Source organism: Stegostoma tigrinum, chromosome 35, assembly GCF_030684315.1.
Source record: "Stegostoma tigrinum isolate sSteTig4 chromosome 35, sSteTig4.hap1, whole genome shotgun sequence".
In the NCBI taxonomy this organism is placed as follows: Eukaryota; Metazoa; Chordata; class Chondrichthyes; order Orectolobiformes; family Stegostomatidae; genus Stegostoma; species Stegostoma tigrinum.
The window spans coordinates 12,866,287-12,892,779 of NC_081388.1; the positions used below are offsets into that span (position 1 = coordinate 12,866,287).

Here is a 26,493-nt window from a genome sequence, read left to right on the forward strand (position 1 = left end):
TTAAGTATTAATTCACAAAGAAAACCCTGATATAAAATTCTGAAGAAAGGGTAAGAATAGTCTAATCTCCATTGGATAAGACCATTAAAATTACAGTCAAAAGTCGGCCGTCTGATATCATCTGATAATCCTCAACTCCAGTCCTGCCTTCTGCCCATTTTCCTCCATCCCCTGACAGAATAAAAATCCGTCTCTCTTGGCCTTGAAAATACCTAATGGTCCAGCCCTCTACGGTAAAGAATTCCACAGATTCACCCCCCTCAGAGAAGAAATGTCTCCCTCTCTCTTTTCTAACTGGGTGAACCATAACTCTGAGATCATGCTGTCTGGTCCTAGGGTCTCCCAAATGGAGACCAACCTTTCAAGCCCTAAAAATCTTCTACGTGTCAATAAGGTCACCTCTCGTTCTTCTAAACTCCATTGAGTACAGGCCTTATTTACTCAGCCTCTCCTCATAAGACAGTCAGTCCCTCCATACCCAGTATCAGCTTAGTGAACCTTCTCTGGACTACCAACAACACCAGAACACCTTTTCTCAGATGTGCTAAATTTTTAACCCTGGGACTGTATTGATGGCATCTTACAGTACAGAAGAGGCTGTTGAACCCATTCACCAGTGCTGGCTCTTTAAAAAAAAGTGTCTACTTAACTCCACACCTCTGGCCCTTCTCCATAGCCATGCAAAGTTCTCCCTTTCAGGGACTGTATTTACTCAATTCCCTTTTGAAAGTTACTCCTGAATCTGTTTCAGGCAGTACATTCCAGATAACATTTACTTGCTGTCAAAATAATTTGTCCTCAGTTATTTCATTAGTTCCACCAGTTCCATTGCCAATTATCTTAAATCAGTATCTTCAGGTTCCTGGGTCTCCTGCTAGTGCAAACAGTTTCTCCTTATTTAGTCTCTCAAAATTTTTTTGCCATTTCGAACATGTCTATTAATATCTTCTCTCAACCTTCTCCGCTCCAAGGAGAACAATTCCAGCCTCTCCTGACTCACTGTATAACTGGTGTTTGTGAATAGAGTCATACAGCATGGAAACATGCCCTTCAGCCCAACTCGTCCTTGCTGACCAGGTTTCCTAAACTGAACTGGCTCCATTTGCTTGTGGTTAGCCCAAACCTCTCTCAACTTTTCCTAACCATTTACCTGTCCTAATGTCTTTTAATTGTACCAGCCTCCACCACTTCCTCTGGCAGCTCATTCCAGACACACACCATCCTCTGCATGAGAAAGTTGCCCCTTAGGTCCCTTTTAAATCCTTCCCCTCTCACTTAAACCTATGCCTTTAGTTTTGGACCCCCCTACCCTGGGGAAAAGACCTTTGGCTAGTCACCTTACCTACTCCCGTCAAGATTTTGTAAACCTCTATAAGGTGACCCTTCAACCTCCTACACTCTAAACCTTTCCTATCCATTTACTTGTCCAGAGACAGTAGGAACTGCAGATGCTGGAGAATCTGAGATAACAAGGTGTAGAGCTGGATGAGCACAGCAGGCCGAGCAGCCCCCTGCTCCCCTGATGCTGCTAGGCCTGCTGTGTTCATCCAGCTCTACACCTTGTTATCTCATTTACTTGTCCAAATGTCTTTTAAATGCTGTAATTGTACCTGTCCCTACCACTTCCTCTGGCAGCTCGTTCCATAGGGCACACCACCTTTGGTGTGAAAAAGGTGCCCGGTCCAATCTTGGGCAATCTCCTGCAACATTCTGCCCCCTGCAACAAAACCCACCAGGCCTGTGAGCTCCCTCCCCCTCGGTCTTCCTCCTGCAATTCATTCTCTGGGTTATCAATGTGCTGCAGGAATTGTATGTGCATTCCCACAATAAAGCTTAACCTCTCCAACCTTAATGAAGGATGTGGTGTTGTAACCATGGACACCATGCTGGGGAGGATACTAGAGGGAGGCTGATTGATGGGATGGGAATATAAATATAAACCAAAGCAGGAGAAAACAGGCAGCTGTTCTGGGACTAGTGGGATCGTCTCAGGATTTGTACATTATGTTCCCAACATCCATCCTTCCCAGCTCTAATATTTGCCCAGCCAATGCGTTAGGGAATGCATTTTATCATATTCACATAGTCTCTGGGTGGAGAGACCTGCACTTCAACTGCGTGGTGCTCTCAGTAAGTTTGGGGAGATTGTTAACACCACAAAGGAACACAATTAAAGGATCACCCAGTTGGAGAGGACCGCTCAAAGACTGACCAGGCAGTGAGCAGATTAATTCAGATCTCCAAATGGATGGCTAACAACTAATTGATACTCAAGGATATCGCTGCTAATGTAGAGTCATCCAGCATGGGTAACAGGCCTTTCGGCCCAACTCATCCATGCTGAACAGGTTTCCTAAACCGGAAACCACGTGGAGGCTTGGTGATCGCTTTATGGGACACCTACGCTCGGTTCGCAATAAACAACTGCACCTCCCAGTCACGAACCATTTTAACTCCCCCTGCCATTCCTCAGACGACATGTCCATCCTGGGCCTCCTCCAGTGCCACAGCGATGCCACCCGAAGGTTGCAGGAACAGCGCCTCATATTCCGCTTGGGAGCCCTGCAGCCCAATGGTATCAATGTGGACTTCACAGACTTCAAAATCTTCCCCCCCACCGCCCCACTGCATCCCAAAACAAGCCCAGCTAGTCCCTGCCTCCCTAACCTGTCTTTCCTCCCACCTATCCACTCCTCCCACCTCAAGCCCCACCCCCTCCTACCTACCAGCCTCATCCTGCCTCCTTGACCTGTCCATCCTCCCTGGACTGACGTATCCCCACCCTAACTCCCCACCTACACTCACCTTTACTGGCTCCATCTCCACCCCTTTGACCTGCCTGTCTCCTCTCCACCTATCTGCTCCTTTATCCATCTTCCATCCGCCTCCCTCCCTCTCTCTCTAATTATTTCAGAATCCCCTTCCCCTGTCCCATTTCTGAAGAAGGGTCCAGACCCAAAACGTCAGCTTTCCTGCTCCTCTGATGCTGCTTGGCCTGCTGTGTTTATCCAGCTCCACACCGCATTATCTCTCCTAAACTGAACGAGTCTAATTTGCCTGTATTTGGTCGATATCCCTCCAAGCCTTTCCTACCCATGTACCTGTCCAAATGTTTTTAAATGTTAAATTGTTCCAGCCTCTACCACTTCCTCTGGTTGCCCATTCCATACATGCACCACCCTCTGTGTGTAAAAGTTGAACCTCAGGTCCATTTTAAAACTTTCCCCTCTCTCCTTAAACCCATACCCTCCAGTTTAGGAGTCCCCTATCCTAGGAAAAAGACCTTATCTATGCCCCTTCATGATTTTATAAACCTCTGTAAGGTCACCCCTTCAGCCTCTGATGCTCCAGGGAAGAAAGTCCCAGCCTCTCCTTGTAACTCAAACCCTGCAGTCTCAGTAACATCCCTGTAAGTTTTTTTTTGCAACATCTTGGCGAACGTACAGGTTGGAGTGCTGCTTAACAATCTCAGCAGTTTACTTGTGTCAGTCTGGCGTGGAACTGGGTTCGTCATGACATTGGAACATTCTGTGACAAAATCCTCAGGGGGCCCAACTGCAGACTCAGTCCAGCCTCCTGAGGGAGTGAAGAGAGAAACTTGCATTTATATAGGGCCTCCCATATCCTCAGGATGCCTCAGAGCTCTTCACAGCCAGTGAAGCACTTTGTGAAGCGTGTTCATAGTTGTAATATAGGAAATGCAGCAGCCAAGCTTTGCACAGCAAGGCCCTACAGATAATGACCCAACTGTCTCTTCTAATGGTATTGATCGCAAGTTAGATATAGCCCAGAACACTGAGGAACATTCCACCTCCTGCTCTTCCTTTAAGACTGCCTTTACATTCAGCCAAGAATGTGGATGGAGCCTTGGGTTGACACTTTGTCCGTGCAAGAGCACCTCCAACAGTGCAGCACGCCCCAGTGCGACAGCGAGTGCTTCGAGGCTGGGTTTCGTGCTCAAGGCTGTGAACATGAACAATGCGTGTGGTTCCAGCTCCAGATAGCCTGAGGACAGCTGACACGGCTGGGGGACTCGACAGGTCAGATACAGGAACAATGTTTCCCCTTGCTGAGGCAATGCAGAGCCAGGGAGCACAGGGTCAGGATAAGGGCAAGGCCATTTAGGACTGAGATGAGAAGGAATTTCTTCACTTGGAGGATGGTAAATCTTTGGAATTCTCTATCCTATGGGTCTTGGGAAGCTCAGTCACTGTGTAGGTTTAAGGCAGAGATGAACAGATTTCCAATGATATCAAGGGATATGCGCTGAAGCAAATCAGTATTGATCTAGTTGAATGATGAAGTAGACTTGAGGGGCTGAATGGTCTCCTCCTATTCCAATTGCCCAACTGCAACCTTCTGGTTCAGAGGCAGAAACACTAACCTTGAATGAATCACCATGAATTCTATAGTAATCTTGCCCAATACATGAACTCAAGTATGGACATGCAAGCTTCTTGCACTGGTGTAAGCAAACATTAGACGGTCAACTGTCTATGAGGAGTCTCTAATATCATCAGCCCTCTACCTACCAGGTGCAGGTATGCCACACAATCCTAGGAGAATTCTGCCTTATTCTGTGTCACTATCTTCTATTTCAAAAAATTGCACCATTTCCTTTGAGCTGCCGACTTTGCTTCTAGGAAGTTTGAATCTCACATGCCTTGCCAAACAGAGATCATTTGGAACCTGCTGAATATTTGTTACTGTTGACACTCCGCATGAGGTCAATATTTGCTCAGGCATGCAGTACCCCCACAGTCGAGCAGCCCACTCTCTGTGTGCTGCCTGAACAATGACTCGTTAGCGGCAGAACTTTGGGATTCCAGGTCTGAGCCCATCCATCCACCTACCCACCCATGGTCCCCACTAACGCTCCATTCAAATACTGTGTGGGAGTCTGGTAACCTTTACACTGACATAATAGGGGCTTTATCGCAACCAGCTGCCAAATGTAAATGGAATTGCTGTGTTGTTGACTATGTATTAATTCAGACAGCAAAGCTTTACTTGCTGGTGAATTTATAACAGTGCCCTGCAAGCAATCATCGATAAGTTTATCCCATGTATCAGTGACCCTCAGTGGACAATTTCGTTGTATTAGCCAGGAAAAATGCAAATATGACATTGCTTTAATAGCATTTCTTTTTACACACTATTGGGGGATGATGTTCACAATGGGCATACCAACATATCACTGCATGAGAAGACAAAGTCCTAACTTCAATTGGACGATAGCCTCTGTTGTGCTTTGTGGCATGACCACCTAAGATTTTGAACCAAGCTTTGCACCCACACAGAGCCATCATCAGCAGCACAATGTGTAACCTCAGTCATCCCACACTTTATGATTACCGTCAAGCCTGGGGCTCAAAGACACTTCAATGAAGAGTAGAAGAGGGCATTTCTGGAGTAGCATCAGGCATACCTAAAGAAAACGAAATATTAACCTGGTGCAGCTTTAAAACAGATTTACTCATGCGCTACACAGCAGGAGCTGCATGCACTAAACAGATCTAAGAGATCCTACAACCCCACGGATCAGATCAAAATCTGCAGCCCTGCCATATCCAGTGAAGAATGGTGGAGGACTATTAAATAGCTAACCGGGGAACTGTTTCCACAGATGTCTGCATTCTCAATGATGGAAGAGCCCAGTGCACCAGCAGATAAGACAAGGCTGAAGCATTCACAGAAGCCTTCAGCCTGAAGGGCCAAGCAGATTGTCCATCTAAGTCTCCTCCAGAGTTCTTCACCCAGCATCACAATGCCAATCTTTGGCCAATTTGCTTCGATCCACACGGTATTGAAAAAAGGCTGAGTGTACTTGAAAGTGAAAAATCTATGGTTCTGCCAACACTCTGTCAATAGCAGTGAAGACGTGTGCTCCCGAAGTAGACCCCACTCCTAGCCAAACAGTTCCAGCACAGCGACAATACTGACATCTACCTGACAATGTGGAAAATTGTCCCACTCTACAAAAAGCAGGTCAAGTCGAATGGCCAATTACAGCCCTCTCAGTCAACTCACCATTATCAGTAATGTGGTGGAGTTGTTGACAGTGCTATCAGGCAGCACATGCTCAGTAACAACCTGCTCACTGATGCTCATCGGGTGCTACCAGAGGCCCTGAGCTCATCCAGCATTGATTCAAACATGGACAGAACGGCTGAACTCATGTGGGGAAGTGAGAGTGACTGCCCCGACAGCCTTTGACTGAGTGTGGCCTCAAGGAGCCTCAACAAGTCTAGAGTCAATGGAAAACAGGGGAAATAGTTGGAGTCGTATCCTACACAAAGGAAGATTGTTGTGGTTTCTGGAGGTCAATTATCTCAGTGCCAGGATACCTCTACAGGGGTTCCTCTTGGTTGGGCGCAAGCTTAACCATCTTTTGCTGCTTCATCAATGACCTTTCGTCCATCATGAGGTCAGAAGTGGGGTATGTTTGCTGATGATTGTACAATGTTCAGCACCATTCAGAACACGCAGATACTGAAACAGCCAGTGACCGTATGCACTAAGACCTGGACCACATTGAGACTTGGTGTGATAAGCAGAAGTCAACATTTATGTTACATTTAAGAGACTGCTGGACATGTGTATGGTCACAGAAATTTGAGGGTGCATACATGAGGATCAATGGTCGGCACAACATTGTGGGCTGAAGGGCCTGTTCTGTGCTGTACTGTTCTATGTTCTATGTTCTATGTTCTATAAGTTCTAATTCTAATCCTCAAGACTGAGTCTAACCATCTCCCCTTGACAGGTAGAGGAATAACCATCACTGAATCCCCACTATCAATATCTTGGGGATACAACTGACCAGAAATTGAACTGGACTAATTATGTAAATACTGTGGCTACAAGAACAAGTCAGAGATGAGGAATGATGCAAAGAATAACTCACCACCTGTCTCCCCAAAGCCTGTTTACCATCTACAATGCATAGGTCAGGAATCTGAAGGAATGCTCCCCACTTTCCTGTTTGGGTACAGCTCTGACAACACTCAAGAAGCTCAATACCACCCAGGACAGAACAGTCCATTTGACTGGGAGGTAGCAAGAACTGTTGATGCCGGAGTCAGAAATAACACAGTGTGGAGCTGGAGGAACACAGCAGGCCAGGCAGCATCAAAGGAGCAGGTAAGTTGACGTTTCAGATCGGGACCCTTCTTTCGAAACGGGGGAGGGGAGAAAGAGCTCAGAAATAAATAGAGAGAGGAGGGCTGGGACTGGGAAAGGTAGGTGGGATGGCGATAGGTGAGTGCAGGTAGGGAGTGGTGGGGATTGATCAGTGAGGTGGGAGGGGTGGATAGATGGGAGAGAGGATTGACAGGTTGTGTCAGATAAAGGTGATGGGGATGTGAGGGTGGGTTGATCATGGGCTGAGGCCGGGGGTGGGGAGCATTTGAAACTGGTAAAGTCCACATTGAGACCATTGGGCTGTAGGCTCCCAAGGTGGAATATGAGGCGCGGTTCCTCCAGTTTGCAGGTGGTGTCATTGTGGCACTGGAGGGCACCCAGGATGGACATGCCACCCAGACAGTGGGAGGGGGAGTTGAAACGGTTTGCTGGAAGGTGTTGTCATTTGTCACGAACAGAGAACAAGTGCTCTGCAAATTGGCCTCTGAGCGTCCACTTGGTCTCCCTGACATACAGGAGGCCACATCGGGAACAACAGATACAGTAGACCACATTAGCAGATGTGCAGGGCCTGGGATGGGGGTGAGGGGGGAGGTGTAGGGACAGGTGTAGAACTTCCCGCGGTTTCAGGAAAAGGTGCTGGGGGGGTGGTGGGGCTAGTGAGGAGCGTGGAGCGGATGAGGGAATTGCGGGCAGAGCAGTCCCTACAAAAGACACTTAGGGGTGGGGAGGGAAATATATCTTTGGTTGTGGGGTCAGATTGCAGGCGGAGAATGATATTTTGGATACGGAGGTTGGTGGGGTGATGTGTGGCTGGAATGCTTTCCACCTTCAGTATCACTCCCATCACAAGCAGGCGAATGGGATTAGGTCAGTTTAGGAAACCTGATCGGCATGGATGAGTTGGCACTAAAAGGTCTGAATGACTGTCTGGCCACTGATACAGAGTGGCAGCAGTGTGTACCATCCACAAGATGCACCATGGCAACCCATCCGTGACCCAGCAACAGTACCTTAATCCTCAATCTAGAATGACAAGGGCAGTGATTGCGTGGAAACATCATCATCTGCAAGTTCCCCTTAAAGCTACATACCTTGATTTTGAAATGTATCATTATTCCTTCACTGCGTCTGGGTCAAAATCCTGGAACTGCCTCCTCAGCAGCACTGTCCCTACAATGAATGGGTTTCAGTGGTTCAAGCAAGTAGCTCGTCATGACTTTCTGCAGGGTACTTGAGGATGGGCTATCTATGTTGGCTGAGCAAGCAATGTTCACAACTCAAAAAGGAACATAGTGAAAGAAGAGACTTTGCTACCAGTCGGCAGGGGCAAGGCCAGAGGAAGTGGGCTCAGCTCAAAGAAAGAGACACAAGACTGGAGAGAGATCCAAAGAGAACAACGTCAAGACAATGTTGCCAACATGTATGGCAGGGATGAACCCTGAAGCAGGCATGAATTAAAAACTCGCTGACCACATTGTTTAACCACTGCCCACTTTGACCCGTAACAAAACACTGTCGCTGTGATGACCACTGCAAGGTTTTCACTGTGTATCTTATAGCAGAGATAGGATCGAATCAGGCAGTCCCTCTGAGCAGGCTCCAGCTTTAAATATCTGGCAGCTCATGAATAGGCAACAAAAGGATCATTATGTATTGAAAGAGGCAGACAGCTGGAACTGATAAACTGTAGGCACTGGGCAGACATGAGAACAGCACTTGCTGGGAAAAAGAAATACAAGAGGCAGGGCGAATGGTGCTGTGTTCATCGGCAAACAGGCAAGGAGGTCAGGACTGATTCCCTGCCTGCTCCAGCTCTGGCTTTGCAGCGAATACACACATCATGGAATAGCAGCAATGTTGCTGTGATAACGTTCCCATTTCCCCTGTGATGGACCTTCACTGCTGTTCTCCCCCGTCATGGCAGTGGAGATACAAATGAGGTATGAAAATGTGGCTATGTGGGGAGCAACACTCTGGATGGAATGGATTGATATTGCATATGTCTACTCCGGAACAACGTGTTAAAATCGACTGATTAGAATATTCCAACATGTATTGCTGAGCATATATGCACACATGTTGACCACAAACTGCACTCTGACATACTTAACCCACACCCCAGACTGCAACACTCCCTGATATACCCCACACCCCTGACTGTAACACTCTCTGATATACCCCACACCCCTCACTGTAACACTCTCTGATACACCCCACACCACTCACTGTAACACTCTCTGATAGACCCCACACCCTTCACTGTAACACTCTCTGATATACCCCACAACCCTCACTGTAACACTCTCTGATATACCCCACAACCCTCACTGTAACACTCCCTGATATACCCCACACTCCTCACTGTAACACTCTCTGATATACCCGACACCCCTCACTGTAACACTCTCTGATATACCTCACACCCCTCACTGTAACACTCTCTGATATACCCCACAACCCTCACTGTAACACTCTCTGATATACCCCACACCCCTCACTGTAACACTCCCTGATATACCCCACACCCCTCACTGTAACACTCTCTGATATACCCCACACCGCTCACTGTAACACTCTCTGATATACTCCACACCCCTCACTGTAACACTCTCTGATATACCCCACACCCACACTGTAACACTCTCTGTTATACCCCACACCCCTAACTGTAACACTCTCTGATATACCCCACACTCCTCACTGTAACACTCTCTGATACACCCCACACCCCTCACTGTAACACTCCCTGATAGACCCCACACCCTTCACTGTAACACTCTCTGATATACCCCACAACCCTCACTGTAACACTCTCTGATATACCCCACACCCCTAACTGTAACACTCTCTGATATACCCCACACCCCTCACTGTAACACCTCCTGATATACCCCACACCCCTGACTGTAACACTCTCTGATATAGCCCACACCCCTCACTGTAACACTCTCTGATATATCCCACACCCCTCACTGTAACACTCTCTGATACACCCCTCACCCCATAATGTAACACTCTCTGATATACCCCACACCCCTCACTGTAACACTCTCTGATATACCCCACATCCCTCACTGTAACACTCTCTGATATACCCCACATCCCTCACTGTAACACTCTCTGATATACCCCACACCCTTCACTGTAACACTCTCTGATATACCCCACACCCCTCACTGTAACACTCTCTGATATACCCCACACCCCTCACTGTAAGACTCTCTGATATACCCCACACCCCTCACTGTAACACTCCCAGATATACCCCTCACCCCTCACTGTAACACTCCCAGATATACCCCACACCCCTCATTGTAACACTCTCTGATATACCCCACACCCCTCACTGTAACACTCTCTGATATACTCCACACCCCTCACTGTAACACTCTCTGATATACCCCACACCCCTCACTGTAACACTCTCTGATATACTCCACACCCCTCTCTGTAACACTCCCAGATATACCCCTCACCCCTCACTGTAACACTCCCTGATATACCCCACACCCCTCACTGTAACACTCTCTGATATACCCCACACCCCTCACTGTAACACTCCCAGATATACCCCTCACCCCTCACTGTAACACTCCCAGATATACCCCACAACCCTCACTGTAACACTCCCTGATATACCCCACACCGCTCATTGTAACACTCTCTGATATACCCCACACCCCTCACTGTAACACTCTCTGATATACTCCACACCCCTCTCTGTAACACTCTCTGATATACCCCACACCCCTCACTGTAACACTCCCTGATATACCCCACACCCCTCACTGTAACACTCTCTGATATACCCCACACCCCTCACTTTAACAGTCTCTGATATACCCCACACCCCTCACTGTAACACTCTCTGATATACCCCACACCCCTCACTTTAACAGTCTCTGATATACCCCACACCCCTCACTGTAACACTCTCTGATATACCCCACACCCCTCACTGTAACACTCCCTGATATACCCCACATCCCTCACTGTAACACTCTCTGATATACCCCACACCCCTCACTGTAACGCTCCCTGATATACCCCACACCCCTCACTGTAACACTCTCTGATATACCCCACACCCCTCACTGTAACACTCTCTGTTATACCCCACACCCCTCACTGTAACACTCTCTGATATACTCCACACCCCTCACTGTAACACTCTCTGATATACCCCACACCCCTCACTGTAACACTCTCTGATATACTCCACACCCCTCTCTGTAACACTCCCAGATATACCCCTCACCCCTCACTGTAACACTCCCTGATATACCCCACACCCCTCACTGTAACACTCTCTGATATACCCCACACCCCTCACTGTAACACTCCCAGATATACCCCTCACCCCTCACTGTAACACTCCCAGATATACCCCACACCCCTCACTTTAACAGTCTCTGATATACCCCACACCCCTCACTGTAACACTCTCTGATATACCCCACACCCCTCACTTTAACAGTCTCTGATATACCCCACACCCCTCACTGTAACACTCTCTGATATACCCCACATCCCTCACTGTAACACTCTCTGATATACCCCACATCCCTCACTGTAACACTCTCTGATATACCCCACACCCCTCACTGTAACACTCTCTGATATACCCCACACCCCTCACTGTAACACTCCCTGATATACCCCACACCCCTCACTGTAACACTCCCAGATATACCCCTCACCCCTCACTGTAACACTCCCAGATATACCCCACACCCCTCATTGTAACACTCTCTGATATACCCCACACCCCTCACTGTAACACTCTCTGATATACTCCACACCCCTCACTGTAACACTCTCTGATATACCCCACACCCCTCACTGTAACACTCTCTGATATACTCCACACCCCTCTCTGTAACACTCCCAGATATACCCCTCACCCCTCACTGTAACACTCCCTGATATACCCCACACCCCTCACTGTAACACTCTCTGATATACCCCACACCCCTCACTGTAACACTCCCAGATATACCCCTCACCCCTCACTGTAACACTCCCAGATATACCCCACACCCCTCACTGTAACACTCCCTGATATACCCCACACCCCTCATTGTAACACTCTCTGATATACCCCACACCCCTCACTGTAACACTCTCTGATATACTCCACACCCCTCTCTGTAACACTCTCTGATATACCCCACACCCCTCACTGTAACACTCCCTGATATACCCCACACCCCTCACTGTAACACTCTCTGATATACCCCACACCCCTCACTTTAACAGTCTCTGATATACCCCACACCCCTCACTGTAACACTCTCTGATATACCCCACACCCCTCACTTTAACAGTCTCTGATATACCCCACACCCCTCACTGTAACACTCTCTGATATACCCCACACCCCTCACTGTAACACTCCCTGATATACCCCACACCCCTCACTGTAACACTCTCTGATATACCCCACACCCCTCACTGTAACGCTCCCTGATATACCCCACACCCCTCACTGTAACACTCTCTGATATACCCCACACCCCTCACTGTAACACTCTCTGATATACTCCACACCCCTCACTGTAACACTCTCTGATATACCCCACACCCCTCACTGTAACACTCTTTGATATACTCCACACCCCTCACTGTAACACTCTCTGATATACCCCACACCCTTCACTGTAATACTCTCTGTCATACCCCACACCCCTCACTGTAACACTCTCTGATATACTCCACACCCCTCACTGTAAGAGCCAGTGTATTCACATTATTGCTCTGCTCAAAGCCTATCCATCAAGCAACATCTCAAAAGCAGAAAATTTGGTCAGTGGCCTGGTGTGTAGCATTGCTGCCTCACACCGCCGGGGGCTTGAGTTCAATTCCAGCCTCGAGGGAATTGTGTGGAGTTTGCACATCCTCCCCCTGTCTGCGTGAATTTCTTCTGGGTGCTCCAGTTTCCTCCCACAGTTCAAAGATGTGCAGGTTAGATGGACTGGCCATGCTAAATTGCCAATACTGTCCAGGGATGTGCAAGCTAGGTGGGCCATGGGAAATGCAGGGTTACAGGGATTGGGCAGGATGGTGTTCAGAGGGTTGGTGTGGACTCGATGGGCTGAATGGCCTGCTTTTTCACTGTAGGGAATCTACTATTGTGAACGCAGCTTTGGAAGCTAGCCATGTGCATATTGGCTGCCCTCACTTCCAATGTGCCATCAGTGACTGTATTTCCAAGCCATATCATTGGCTGGAAAGCATGCTGGGGTGTCAAGTGGTCACGAAGGATGCTATATAAATGGAAGCCTTTCCTTTTTCTTTTGACTGTCACTCCCTCACATTCCTCTTGCTGACAGACAAACAATCCCACACTCCAAGCAAGCTCCAATGTATTTCAGGAATTTGCAGACCACGTGTGGGGACTGAATCCATCTGGAAAATGCCAGGATAATAAACAATAAGCCTTTGAGGAGGCTTGAAGCTCCAGGTAGGTGCGCAATAGATGTTTGGTTTAGCTTCCACTCTTCCATATTATCATTGGCTTGGCCCTCTGTTGCTAACTGCCCTGCAGTCTCATTGAGTTTTCGAGAATGTTCAGTCAAATCCCACAATAGCAGCCACTCCCTCGCAGAAATAGCTGGTATCAGGCCCTCTTGTGATCTCTGGAGTTCATGCACACACAGGAAGCATTAACAAGGACAAATTTAAAGCAAGGCTCTGATGAGTGATCACAGCAGAAAGAAGTTTGTAAGAAGGAAAGACTTCTGTTGTGACTTCAAGTTGCTGAAAAGTAGTTTGCGCCTGATGAAGTACTTTTGAATTGCAGTCTCCGTTATGATAGACGAATCACTGCAGCCAATCTTCGCGCAGCAAGCTCCCTTCAGCAGCAATGTGAATCCCAAAAAGCCAGCATCCCAGCTCAGTGGGGCAGAGGGAAAACAAATGGAAAACTGGCCTTTATTTCAAAGGGATTGGAGTTTAAAATAGGGAGGTCTTGCTAAAACTATATAAGACATTAGTCAGACCACATATTTGTTCTGAGGAAGGGTCACCACACCAGAAACGTTACCTTTGATTTCTCTGTATAGATGCTGCCAGACCTGCTGAGCCTTTTCAGGCAACATCTATTTTTGTTTCTGATTTTCAGTACCCATAGTTCTCTCAGTTTTTATTGAGAACACATGGTCACCTTATCTAAGGATGCATACACTGACATTGGAGGCAATGTAGGGAAGGTTCACTCAGTTGATCCCAGGCACAGAGGGTTGTCCAATGAGGTGACATTAAGTACATTGGGCTTGTACTCATTGGAGATTGGAAGATTGAGAGAAGACCTTAATGAAACGAAGCTTCTTAAGAGGTTTAACAGGTTGGATGCAGAGGTACTTTGCCCCGCTCGGGGAGAGTCTACGAACAGCCGTTATAATCTCAGAGTAATGCACTGGCAGATGAGGAGGAATTGCTTCTCCCATAGGGCAGTGACTCTGTGGAATTCTGTGCTGAAGAAGGGTGTAGGGGTGGCATGTTGGCTCAGTGGTTGCTGCCTCACAACGCCAGGGACCTGTGTTCAATTCCAGCCTTGGGTGACTGTCTGTGTGGAGTTTGCACGTTTTTCCCGTGTCTGCGTGGGTTTCCTCTGGGTACTCCGGTTTCCTCCCACACTCCAAAGTTGTTTAGGTTAGGTGGGTTACCCGTGGGAAATGTGGGAATGGGTCTGGGTGGGACGGTCTTCAAGGGTTGGTGTGGGCTTGTTGGGCCAAATGGCCTACTTCCACACTGTAAGGATTCTATGATTATTAAGTATATTCAAGGAAGAGATAGACAGGTATTTACTCAGGAAGGCAATCAAAAGTTTTGGGGAAAAACCAGGAACATGTAGTTGAGGATTATGAGATCAACTATGATCTCACTGAATGCCAGAACAGACTTGATGGGCTGACTGGTCTATTTCTGCTCCTATGCCTGATGGTCCAATAATCTGTTTTCGGTGATGTTGACTGAGGAGAACAAATGATATGATATTGGGGAAAATTCACCTAACCTTCCTTGAAATAGTGTCATGGGATCTTTTATGCCCAATCCCCAGGGACGTTTGGGCTTCGGTTTAATGTGTGATCTAAAAGACTAGTGTACAACTGTGCTGTCTGATGTCCTCACTATATTTCTATATTCTCCATCCGTCTGCTTAAATTGTCTTGCCTACTCCTTTTTCCCACCCCAGGGCATGTGATAGTTGTGGACAATTAACAACACGTTCTGGTATCAGTCAACTGGAACTTATGTTATTTTAATTAAAACTTTGATAGAAAGAAGTGATAGGTTTCTCATGGATGCACCTTCTAACAGCACTGAGCGAGTGCAATGCTGTTAGAGGTGCCAACTCTCAGACAGGACATTAATGTGAGCAGTCAACTGGTCCCTCAAGTGGATGTAAAAGATCCAACTGCACTATTTCAAAGGTGCTTCATCCTGTATTCTTGTCATAGAGATGTTCCAATCAACTGTCACTCAAATGGGTCACTGGTACATGACAGTTTTCTGCTGTGCATGCATGAGGCCCTCTGTTTCCTACGTTAGAAGAGTGGCAACATTTCTTCAGCTGTAAATCAAGAGCATCACACAGTCGGAGTCATGGACAAACTGCAGCTGCTGGCTCTTTGGGAAGCACTCGCTATTCTCACTTTGAAAGTTGAAGCACACACAGCAGTTTGGACAAGCAAATATTCTAGGATAGACTTCAGCACAGTACTGAAGGTGTGCTGCACTGCCATTGGGAAATGCAACCATTTGTGGACACAAAAGAATACAAGAAAAAGGAGCATAAGGTCCACTGCTCTGCCATTCAATAGAATTGTGGCTAATCCTTTGTACGTCAGGAACTGAGGATCACAACTTCAACCCTGTCAGCAAGACAGCTAGGAATGAGATGAGGAGAAGCCTCTTTACTCAGAGAGTTGTTAGGATTAGGAGCACACTTTCTGGGAGAGTGGTGGAGGCAGATTCCAGGCGAGGTTTCAAAAGAGAGCTGGACATATATTTGAAAGTGGCGAGTTTAGAGGCTACAGGTATAGGGATGGACATTGGCACTAATTGGGTGGCTCTTTTAGAAACCCGTACAGACACGATGGGACAAATGAACTCCTCTGTACTGTAAAATTCTATGACTGTATGATCTGTCTTAAATGATCAACTTCTTACTTGATGCTGTGCCCCCCATTTTTTGGCTTCCCCAACTCGGGGCCAACAGTCTCAGTGTCGACTGCTTCAGAGCCCATGGCACTGTGAAATGAAAAGCTCAGACCCCTCTGCAAAAACAAGTTGCTGCTTATGGGATCTTGGCATCAAATTCTTCGCTCCCATAAGAGTGACTGCACTTTGAAAGTGGGGGGGGGGAGGGGGGGGGGGGAGGATCCATCAGTCAAGCATTTTGGGACACTCGGAGGCATTGTACAAATGCAAGACTTTTACTCATATTAAATAGAAACAGCATGTTAGTGAGAGGATTTATCAGAGAAAGGCAGGCAAGTAGAGAAAGACAGCTTTTACAGACAGAGCCTCAAAGAAGACATTTTACAGATACTGGCATTTTTAGAAACAAGGACATAGAGGCCAGGGCACAGAGCGGATATGAAGACAGAGCATGCTTTGAGAAAGAGGTGCAAAAATAAAGTGCATGTTATAGAGAGGGACAGAGTGACAGTGAGCACATTATGTTAACTGGCATTTAAGCAGCACAGAGCTAGGCATGTTATGGAGTGGGACATGAACATAGATGGCATGTAATGGTAAGAGGCAGTAGACAGAGAATAATGAGATGGGGGTTGGGGTATTATTTCCCAACATTACTTTCAAGAATCATCAACACTCTGTCTCTTGTCATTAGATAATATGCCTTGAGTGTCTGATAGCTGCTATCTGTTAAAGGCTGATAGTGCTAATATGTTATGTCAAACAGAGAAGGATGCTGCTAAGTCAGTACTGACCAGCAGGAGGCACACTTCAGCATCTGGGCTCATACAGTGAAGCAGACCTGTCTGAGCAGAGGTCCTGGAACAATCTTCCCTTCTGTATTTACACACTAGGCAATCTTTCACAAACTCCCTTAGCATCTGTTTCCTCCAGTGGGTCACTGGCTGGGTCAGAAGTCTGCCAGGCTGGCATATCTGTTCCCTGCTTGTTGGATCATCTCTGAAAGAAGACAGGATTTGAACTGTTGACATTTTAAAGCTTATTAAACAGCCTCAAAATGTATTAATGCTTTCACCTCACAGCAATGAGTTCCACATTCTCACCACCCTCTGGAGTAAAGAAACCTCCCCCCATTCTTTGGAGTTACATTAATTTTGACTTTCTTGTATGTACAGTTTGTAGCATTTTATTTCACAAGACTGACATGTACAGATTTTCTATATTTTATCCGAGGTTAAGCTGAAGCTGTTTAGCTGAACCTGTAAAACATCTGAAATGGGAGCAGTGGTCAGTCCACATCCCTTGAGAGCCCTTGTGCCCAACCACCTATCAATCCCAATCTCCAACGGACTCAGTAGCTGGGAATCTATGGCTGTCTGAGGTTGAGGAGTCCAAAAATCCATGCCTCAATTCAATTTCACCTCACAGAATCCCCATAGTGTGGGGACAGGCACTGGCCCTCAGAGTGTCCCATCCAGGCCATCCCCCTACAACCTACTTAATTCCATATCCCTCACACTATGGGCAATTTTTCATGGCCAATCCACCTAGCCTGCACATTTTAGGACTCTGAGAGCAATCTGGAGCAAACCCATGTTGACACAGGGAGAATGTGCAAACTCTACACAGTCACCTGAGGGTGGAATCAAACCCAGGTCCCTGGTGCTGTGAGGCAGAAGTGCTAACCACTGAGCCACCGTGCCACCCTATATTCTCTATAAAATGGCCAACCTTTATCCTGAGACCATGAACCTTTGTTGCTCCCTGGCACTGAGACTTCTAGGGCACCAGCCAAGAACTGGAAAATGGAAATACTGTAGAATCCCTACAGTGAAAGAGCAGGCCATTCAGCCCATACTGACCCTCCAAAGAGCATCCCACTCTGTAATTCCCAGGGCTAACCCACACAGGCTGCACCATTCAGCACAGCCAACCCACCTATCTTTGGACTATAGGAGGAAACCAACGCAGACATAGGAAGAACATTCAAGCTCTGTATAGACAATCACCCAAAGGTGGAATTGAACCGGGATCCCATAGCACCATGAGGCACTGAGCCACCATACTACCAACTAGTTACAGCTTTGTTAGTTGGCACAGAAATAATGGGCCAAATGGCTTCCTTCCATGCTGTGAATGTCTATGAGTCTATGATCACCTCTCATTCTTCCAAACTTTAGAAACACAGGCCCAGTGACATATATCTCTGCAATGTTTCTACTCTGCTCCATCGGACATGAACACTATGCAGGTTACAGTCAGTACGAATCTGACCAGTTTCCCAGATTTCTAGTACATCGTGTACTTTCACCTCACTAATAGCACCTATTAGCATCCTACTGACAAAATGATACACATCAGAGAGGTCATGGTATGATTACTGATATTACTGTTTAATTATAGAACAGAAAGCATGCAGCTAGGTGGAGGATGGCAGCATCATCAGAGAATGAGATCAGTATATTGTAAGAGAAAATCTGAAGTGAGGAACATACAGGAGAAACACTGCATTGAATTGTATAAAACCCACCGTCAATACAAGGATCAAGGCTGGTGATTATGTTTTGCCCATATAAGACCATCGCCCTCTCATCATTTTATTCTTCTAAGGTATGTGGGCATCACTGGCAAGCACAGTATTTGTTGCCCATCCCTAATTACCTTTGAATGGCTCTCTCAGTCATTTTAGAATCTACTACATTACTGGAGTCACCTGGAGGCCATAGCAGGTAATAATGGTAGATTTCTTGCCCAATAAAAGGGCATATGAACTGGGTGGATTTTCACAACAAACAACGACAGCTTCACAATTACTATCACTGAGACTGGTTTCACATCACAAAGTTACTGATTGGATTTAAGTTCCACCCACTACCCAGGGTAATAGTCTGAGATTCCGGGTTCCTAGTCCAGTGACATTACCACTTGATCAATGGGCTGAGGAGAGACAGATAGAGTTTTATTTGGGTTTATGCAAGATATTGTATTTTGGCAATGCAAACATAGGCTTTGCTGAGGCCTCTGCCAGAGTACTGTGTACAGTCCTGATCATCCTGTTATAGGAAGGACATTATTAAGCTAGAGAGGGTTCAGAAGAGATTTTAAAGGATGTTGTCAGGAATGGAGAGCTTGAGATATAAAAATAGGCTGGATGGGCTGGGACGTTTTACACTGGAGCACAGGAGGTTGAGACTTAACCTTGTAGAAGTTTGTAAAATCATGAGGGGTATAGATAGGGTGAATGATAGATGTCTTTTCCCTAGGGTGGGGGATTTCAAGATTAGGAGACATATTTAAAGTGAGATGAGATAGATTTAACAGGGACATGAGAAGCAACTTTTTTTGTGTGTGGAATGAACTGCCAGAGGAAGTGGTGGATGTGGGTACAGTTACAATGTTTAAAAGACTTTTGGATAAATTCATGAACAAGAAATGTTTGGAGGGATATGGGCCAAATGCAGGCAAGAGGGACTGGTTTACCTTGGGATTATGGCCAGCATGGGCTGGTTGGGCCGAAGGGTCTGTTTCCACGCTGTATGACTCTATGAATCTACTTTACTCCTCAACCATCTCACTCTAGCAACAAAACATCCATTTTCTCCCTCACATGTTTACCTAGCTTCCCCTAAAGTGGATTTACATCATTCATGTCAAGTTGCTGTCACAGTTCTCGCATGTGCTCTCTGAGTAAAGAAGTTATTCCAGAATTCCCTATTGGAGTAACTAACGATTGTCTTATATTGGGGAGCTGGGGGAGGCAATGGCCCAGTGGTATCATCACTGGACTGTTAATCTAGAGACCTAGATAACATTCTGGGCCCTGGGTTCAAATCCTGCAGCAGGTCGTGGAATTTGAATTCAATAAAATATCTGGAATTAAGAATCTAATGATAATCATGAATGCATTGTAAATTGTCAGGAAAAACCCATCTGGTTCACTAATGTCCTTTAGGGAAGGAAACTGCCAGCCTTACCTGGTCTGACCTACATGTGACTCCAGACCCACAGCAACGTGGTTGACTCTTAACAGCCCCCTGGCCAATTAGGGATGGGCAATAAATGCTGCCTAGTCAGCAACACCATCATCCTGTTAATGAATTTTTAAAGATTGACACGCAACCCCTTGCCACTCCCATGTGTGGAAATATCTTCTCCAAGTTTTCAGGGGCCACCAGTGGAAGACTTGTTGAAAAAATGTGTTGTGGTTTCACAACTTTTCCCTGTGGAATCGGGTGTGTCAAAACCAGCTGTGATCTGAACTCTCCCCCTTCTCAGATCCTTCCTCACGCACTCCCCTCAACCTTGCTCAATGTCTTGAAACAGATGGGGGGGAGGGGGTGCCCAACATAGAGTCATTCAGTCAACTGAGAACCAAACCAGGCCAATAAGATTCACAAACCTATTTCCAACTAACCCTCCAGCCTCCTGCTCAGGTGATGCCCCGTGTCAAGCTCTAAGCTCAATGAGAAACAAGTCCCAGGCACTTTTTAAAAGAAGCATTATTACGCATACATACATGCATGCTCACACACAAGTCTGGTCACCTTTACTGGGAGAGATGGTAGGAGAGTGGCAAGAGGATAATCGCTGCTTCAGAGAGGCAGCACAGCACACAGGCGGAATAGCCTTGTCCTCTGCTATAATTATTCCATAGCTCGCATCTCCTCACTCTGGCTGGGATACAACCTAATTACAATGCCTGAAATTTACACTAATGGGGGAGAAAGGAGGGGAAACTCTCTTCGACATTACCTCTTGCAATATATGGAGTTAGTCTACAAGTCAGTTATGTCTACATCAAATGCCAAAACAGACTTCAGGGGGTTAAATATAACACTTTCCACAACTGATATCAGCCATCTCAGCATAGAGGTAGGATCAGGGCATATCTGGGCAACATGAACCAGTCCCACGATGCCTTCTCCTAAGGTGGTGGTGCAGTGGTAAATCTAGCAATCCAAAGATCCAGGTTTACATGCTGGACACTGGAGTGATTGTAATGAGGTCAGACAGATGGACCTCATAGAATATGAGTTCTCTGACTGAGGCTGTTAACCTGGTCCAATCAGGGAGCCCTGGCTGACAGATATAAACAGGAGAGTCGGGGGTTCTGCTCACTCTGAGAGCCGGCTCTGATCAAGCTGGGTCAGCGTCATGTACTGTGCGCAAGTAAATAAAGGGTGACCTGGTGATGGGATACTGGTCTTCATGGAATTATTTCAGACACAGTTGCAAATCAACCCTGGTATCTGATGGAATTCTTATTCAATAAATGCAGAAAGAAAATCTGGAGTTAAAAACGAGTCTTAGTAATGGTGACCATGAAGCTATCAGTTATTGACATAAATGCCCTTTGAGGAAGGAAATTTACCATCCTTAACCTGATCTGGCCTGCTTGTGACTCCAGACCTACAGCATTATGTTTTTCTTTAACAATTTTCAAGAGCTATTAGGGATGGATAACAAAATGTTGGCCTTACCAGCAAAGCTCGCATCCCACAAATGAATGATGATTATCACTGCTCAATTGCAGTACTTGCTTAGAAAGAAAAAGCATAGTTTTGTAGGGCACCCTCCCATGATCTCAGGGTGCCCCATAGTGTTTTTCAGTTCTTGACCTATTTTGGAAGTGCAGTCAGTGCTTTGATGTAGAAAATGTAGCAAACATCTTGCTCATAGAAAGCTCCCAGAAACAGCAAAGTGGTAATGACCAGGTAATCTATTTCTGTAAGTGTTGAACAACAAATATTAGCCAGGTCATAGAGTCTTAGAGTTGTACAGAATAGAAACAGACCCTTCGGTCCAACTCATCCATGCCAACTGGATATCCTAAATTCATCTAGCCCCATTTGCCAGCATTTCGCCCTTGTCTCTCTAAACGCTTGTATTCATGTACACATCCAGATGCCTTTTAAATGTTATCATACCAACCTCCACCACATCCCTTAGCAGTTCGTTCCACACATGCACCACCCTCTGTGTGAAAAAGTTGCCCCTCAGGTCCCTTTTAAATCTTTTCCCTCTCACCTTAAACCTGTGCCCTCTAGTTTTGGACTTCCATACCCTGGGGAAAAGACCTTGACCATTCACCCTATCCATGCCCCTCATGATTTTATAAGCCTCTCTAAGGTCACCCTTCAGTCTCTGACATTCCAGGAAACAGCAGAGAGAACTCTCCCCTGCTCTTCTAATGATAAGGAACTTTTGCAGCCATTGGAGAGGGAAGATGGCATCTTAGATGATGGTTAAGATTAACATTCCTGAGTTGAGTCGTCAATGAGTATACAGTACTGTTTACATTAGCTCGCATCAGAGAATCCATGGCTCTGACTTAAAATTATTGTTTTTCCAATAAATTTAAACAAAGACCAAGTTTCTTACATGGGTAGACAGACTGAAATGCGAATCATAACATTCAACGTATAATTGGAAATTTAGGTCAGATCAGGCTGTAATTTTTGACTTTCTAAGCAGACAATGGAACTGGGAAAAAAAGAAATCCCCTCACACGACCAACCATCCGTTCAGCCCAGTCATTGTCTGTTGGAAAGACACATCCTTACTGAGCCGGCCCCTCCACAGTCATTGGACAATGACTTGCATCTTTGTTAACCAATGGGATAATCCTTGTCTGTTGTAAAACTACCATCACCGCATTCCCAATTTTGTTTTAACCAATTAAAAGAAAATGGATTCAAAAAGTGAAAGATAGCATGCTTTTCAAAGAATCATTAGCCCCTCCTGTGGTTTCTCCTGAGTTCTGCTCAGCACTGGAGACTAATCTGCAAATCCTGCACATTTCAGGGCAACCCACTGAGAGAACACATCCCTGTTCCCTCACAAATCCTGAAAAGCCAATAATGACAGTCTCTCAAACATGAAATCTCATTTTGTTTTCCTATAGGAATCCGGAAACAACAAGTATTGACTCTCGACCCCCCCTCCCTATGCGGTAGAGAAACCACCATCAGATTATGGATCACTTCTCTGACTTATAAAGCAGTGAAAATCCAAAACGTGCACATTGAGAAGCAGAAGATTTCTCGTCCACTCTTTTGTCTCTGAGTTGACTTCCCAGGTCGACAGTGATATGCACACTGGGCATGAACTCTCGATTCTCAAACTCTTTCAGCAGTACTCAATAGATGTGGGACATTAGCTGGATGACCTTATTCATCATGTTCTGATCAAAAGTTGTAGGGAAAGGTATTTGTTAATTTAGTTAACGCCCAGACCTGATTCCCAATGTTTGTGGGTCCTGCATTAATTGATTACAGCTGGAATACATTTCCACAGATGCTGTGTGGGGCGCAGTTCCATGGGCTCTGCCAATGGAGCAGTACTATAGACAACGAATCTCACCAGGGTACAGTTCCACAGACACTGTCAATGGGGCACGGTTCCATAGACAACAAATCTCAGCAGGGTACAGTTCTACAGGGACTGACTGTCACTGGGATGCAGTTCTACAGTCACCTGGGATTTAGTCTCAAGAAGTCCAGTTGCACTGGGGCAGATTCTCAATGGAGTGCAGTTCCACACACAGATACTGAAGTACAGTTCCATTTACTCTTATTCTCACTGGGGCATTGTTCCACAGACCCTTCTTGCCCTGAGGAGCGGTTAGATAGACACTAACTTTCACTGGTGACTCCCACTGGGGTACAGCTTCATTTGCTGCCATCTCTCAAGCATCCACTCTGAATGTGTGAGTCTACACTGTAAATGTTGACAATTTTCTGCCTGTTATAAAGGCCTCACATGGGAGAATCCAATCCTACTTTCAAATAATGTGCCCTTTCCATTTGGAGTGTGACCCTCCATACTTCCCTCATGAGGATCTGCAGCTGTCGAGTAATATCCAATACAGCACAATTTGGGAAAGGTGAAAAAAAGAGGATTCTCTTATCTGTGTAAAGATATTCAAAATGCCTTCTCTATTAAATGACATTAAGCTGAAGTCAAATTAATTCCATCTTCTGCCTGCCTTTTGCTGTAGTTCAGAGGTGTTTGGTGATGTTTTATCCAGTGCATGTGGTTGGGATGGAGTTATGTGCTGATGGTTCTGGTTCTGCAATCTCCAGGTGGCACTCATTCTTCGTAACTCCTTCCTGATCCATTTTCAGCCGGGGGGGGGGGGGGGGGGGGGAATGGTCTGTCAGGGTATAGTACAGATTGTGTGGAAGCTAGAGTGAAGCAAAGGAGCAAAACCAGAACATGAACCCAAGGGCAGCTGATAGCCAGATCTGGCACCTTTCAAATGGGGAATGGGGCACACAATGAGCAGGAGCAGAGGCTCTGGCTCATTTGTGCCCCTCTGCCAATTGGGGCAGTTTAATCAATGTACTAGCTGCATGCTCACCAACCTGGGAGTGGAGTTGCTGTGTCCTGGGCCATTTACCTCAGTATTATGGTAGGGGAGGGAGGGTGCATGCACTAAACATTACAAAATTCTGACTGGATCAATTGGGATGATTGGACAAGTAGTATGGTACTTTGGCAGGAGGAGTAGAGGTGTTGAACATTATTTAAACATGGAAAAGACCACAGAAAGCTGCCAAAAGAGGGATGTGGAGGTCCTCACACATAGATCAAAGAAAGCTGCATTCAAGTTCACAGGTTATAGGGAAGTAAAACAGAAAACTGTACTGCTGGCAATCTGAAACACACAAAAACCAGAAATTGCTGGAGAAACTCAGCAGGTCTGGCAGCATCTGTGGAGTAAAGACAGAGTTAATGTTTCAAGCCCAGTGATCCTTGGTCTGAACACCAGTCTTGCTGAAATTATTCACTAGTCAGACAACAGCTGGAATACTGTGAACAGTTTGGGTCATATTACCTAAGGAAAGATATAATTGCGTTGGAGGCTGTGCAGAGAACATTCATGAGATTGATTCTGGGGGTGAAGGGATTTGCTCATGAAGGTTGAGGATATTGGGCTTGTACTAATTGAGAGGTTGGGAGAATAAGAGATGACTCTATTGAAACATCAGATTTTTAGTAGGCTTGACAGGGTAAGTGGAGAGAAGTGGTTTCACTTTGTGGGAGACTCTAAGCCAGAGAGCATAATCTTAGAATAACCTACTTAAAATGGAGATGGGAAGAAATTTCTTCTCTTAGAGGGTTATGAATCTGTGGAATTCTTTACCACAGAGTGCTGCTGAGACTCAGAAAGTTTATTCAAGGCTGAAGCAGATTCTTAATCAGGAAGGAAATCAATGAAAATAGGGAAAAGGCAGGAAAGTGGAGTTGAGGATGATCAGATCAGCCATGATCTCATTGAATGATGGAGCAGACTCGATGGGCTGACTGGCCTGATATTAGCAGGCTACTTTCTTCCAAGGTTTGCATTAGTCTCGTAATTCAAGCTCGCTTTAACTCCACTTGAATATGAAGAGGTAATCATGCTGCTGTCGGGACTCAGAAAAGAGCATTGTTTAAGATGACGCCCACAGGCTCTAATTATTACTTCCTGCAGTTTTGGTAATGATAGCATTTTCAAATGCACCACAGTCCCCAGTCCTGATCGCAGCACATCCCCCTCGCTGTTACACATTTCACGTTATCCAACATTATGTTTACTGACAAAACAATGGCAAATGGAATGCGCAGTAAATTTCCTCAGTCCTCAAAATAGCTTGAGAGAAGGGGAGTTACATCAACAGCACAACTCATTAACAGCAACAAGGTTTGCTCCAAGTAAATCTTATATTCCCACCACTGCATCCAAACCTGCAAAGACAACATTTCTACCAATTTCCAGGGATAATCTCACCTTCCCCAGGGGTGTGATTAACCACAGCCACTGTTCTGCCCATGGAAGATCACACCCAGGATTCAGGCAATTTCTCAAAGCCCTTCCCTGCCACCATCAATTGAATGGACTCCAGCAGTTACACAGTCCTCAGCTCTCAGTTATAAAACAGATAAGCTCTGGGGTAGAAGGTTGGGTTCCTAAAGGACCAACTGATGATGGGGTCAGTGAAACCTAACGGAGGTACACGAGATGATACACATTAACCGACTGTGCAAAGACTAAAGGGCACAGGTTTTAGGTTTTGGGTAGGAGATGCAGGGGAGGCGGGGAAAGGAATGTCAAGAGAAATTTCACTGCCATCCTTACTTGGTCCGATCTACCCGCAACTCCAGGCCCACAGCAATGTGACTGACTTTTAATTGCTC

The 26,493-nt window shown here is 46.1% G+C and overlaps 1 protein-coding gene across 4 annotated transcripts in view; it reads right to left on the reverse strand.

Annotated features, from left to right (window-relative positions):
- kank2 (KN motif and ankyrin repeat domains 2) overlaps nucleotides 1–26,493 on the reverse strand; it is a 165,781-nt gene that overhangs the window by 72,961 nt on the left and 66,327 nt on the right. The window contains exon 1 of one of the 4 annotated variants that reach the window (XM_048522030.2): nucleotides 5,356–5,387. The exons of the other annotated variants lie outside the window; for them this stretch is intronic. The gene's annotated coding sequence lies outside the window, so the exon portion shown is untranslated. Of the gene's footprint in view, nucleotides 1–5,355; nucleotides 5,388–26,493 lie in introns of those variants that run through there. 4 annotated transcript variants of the gene reach the window in all.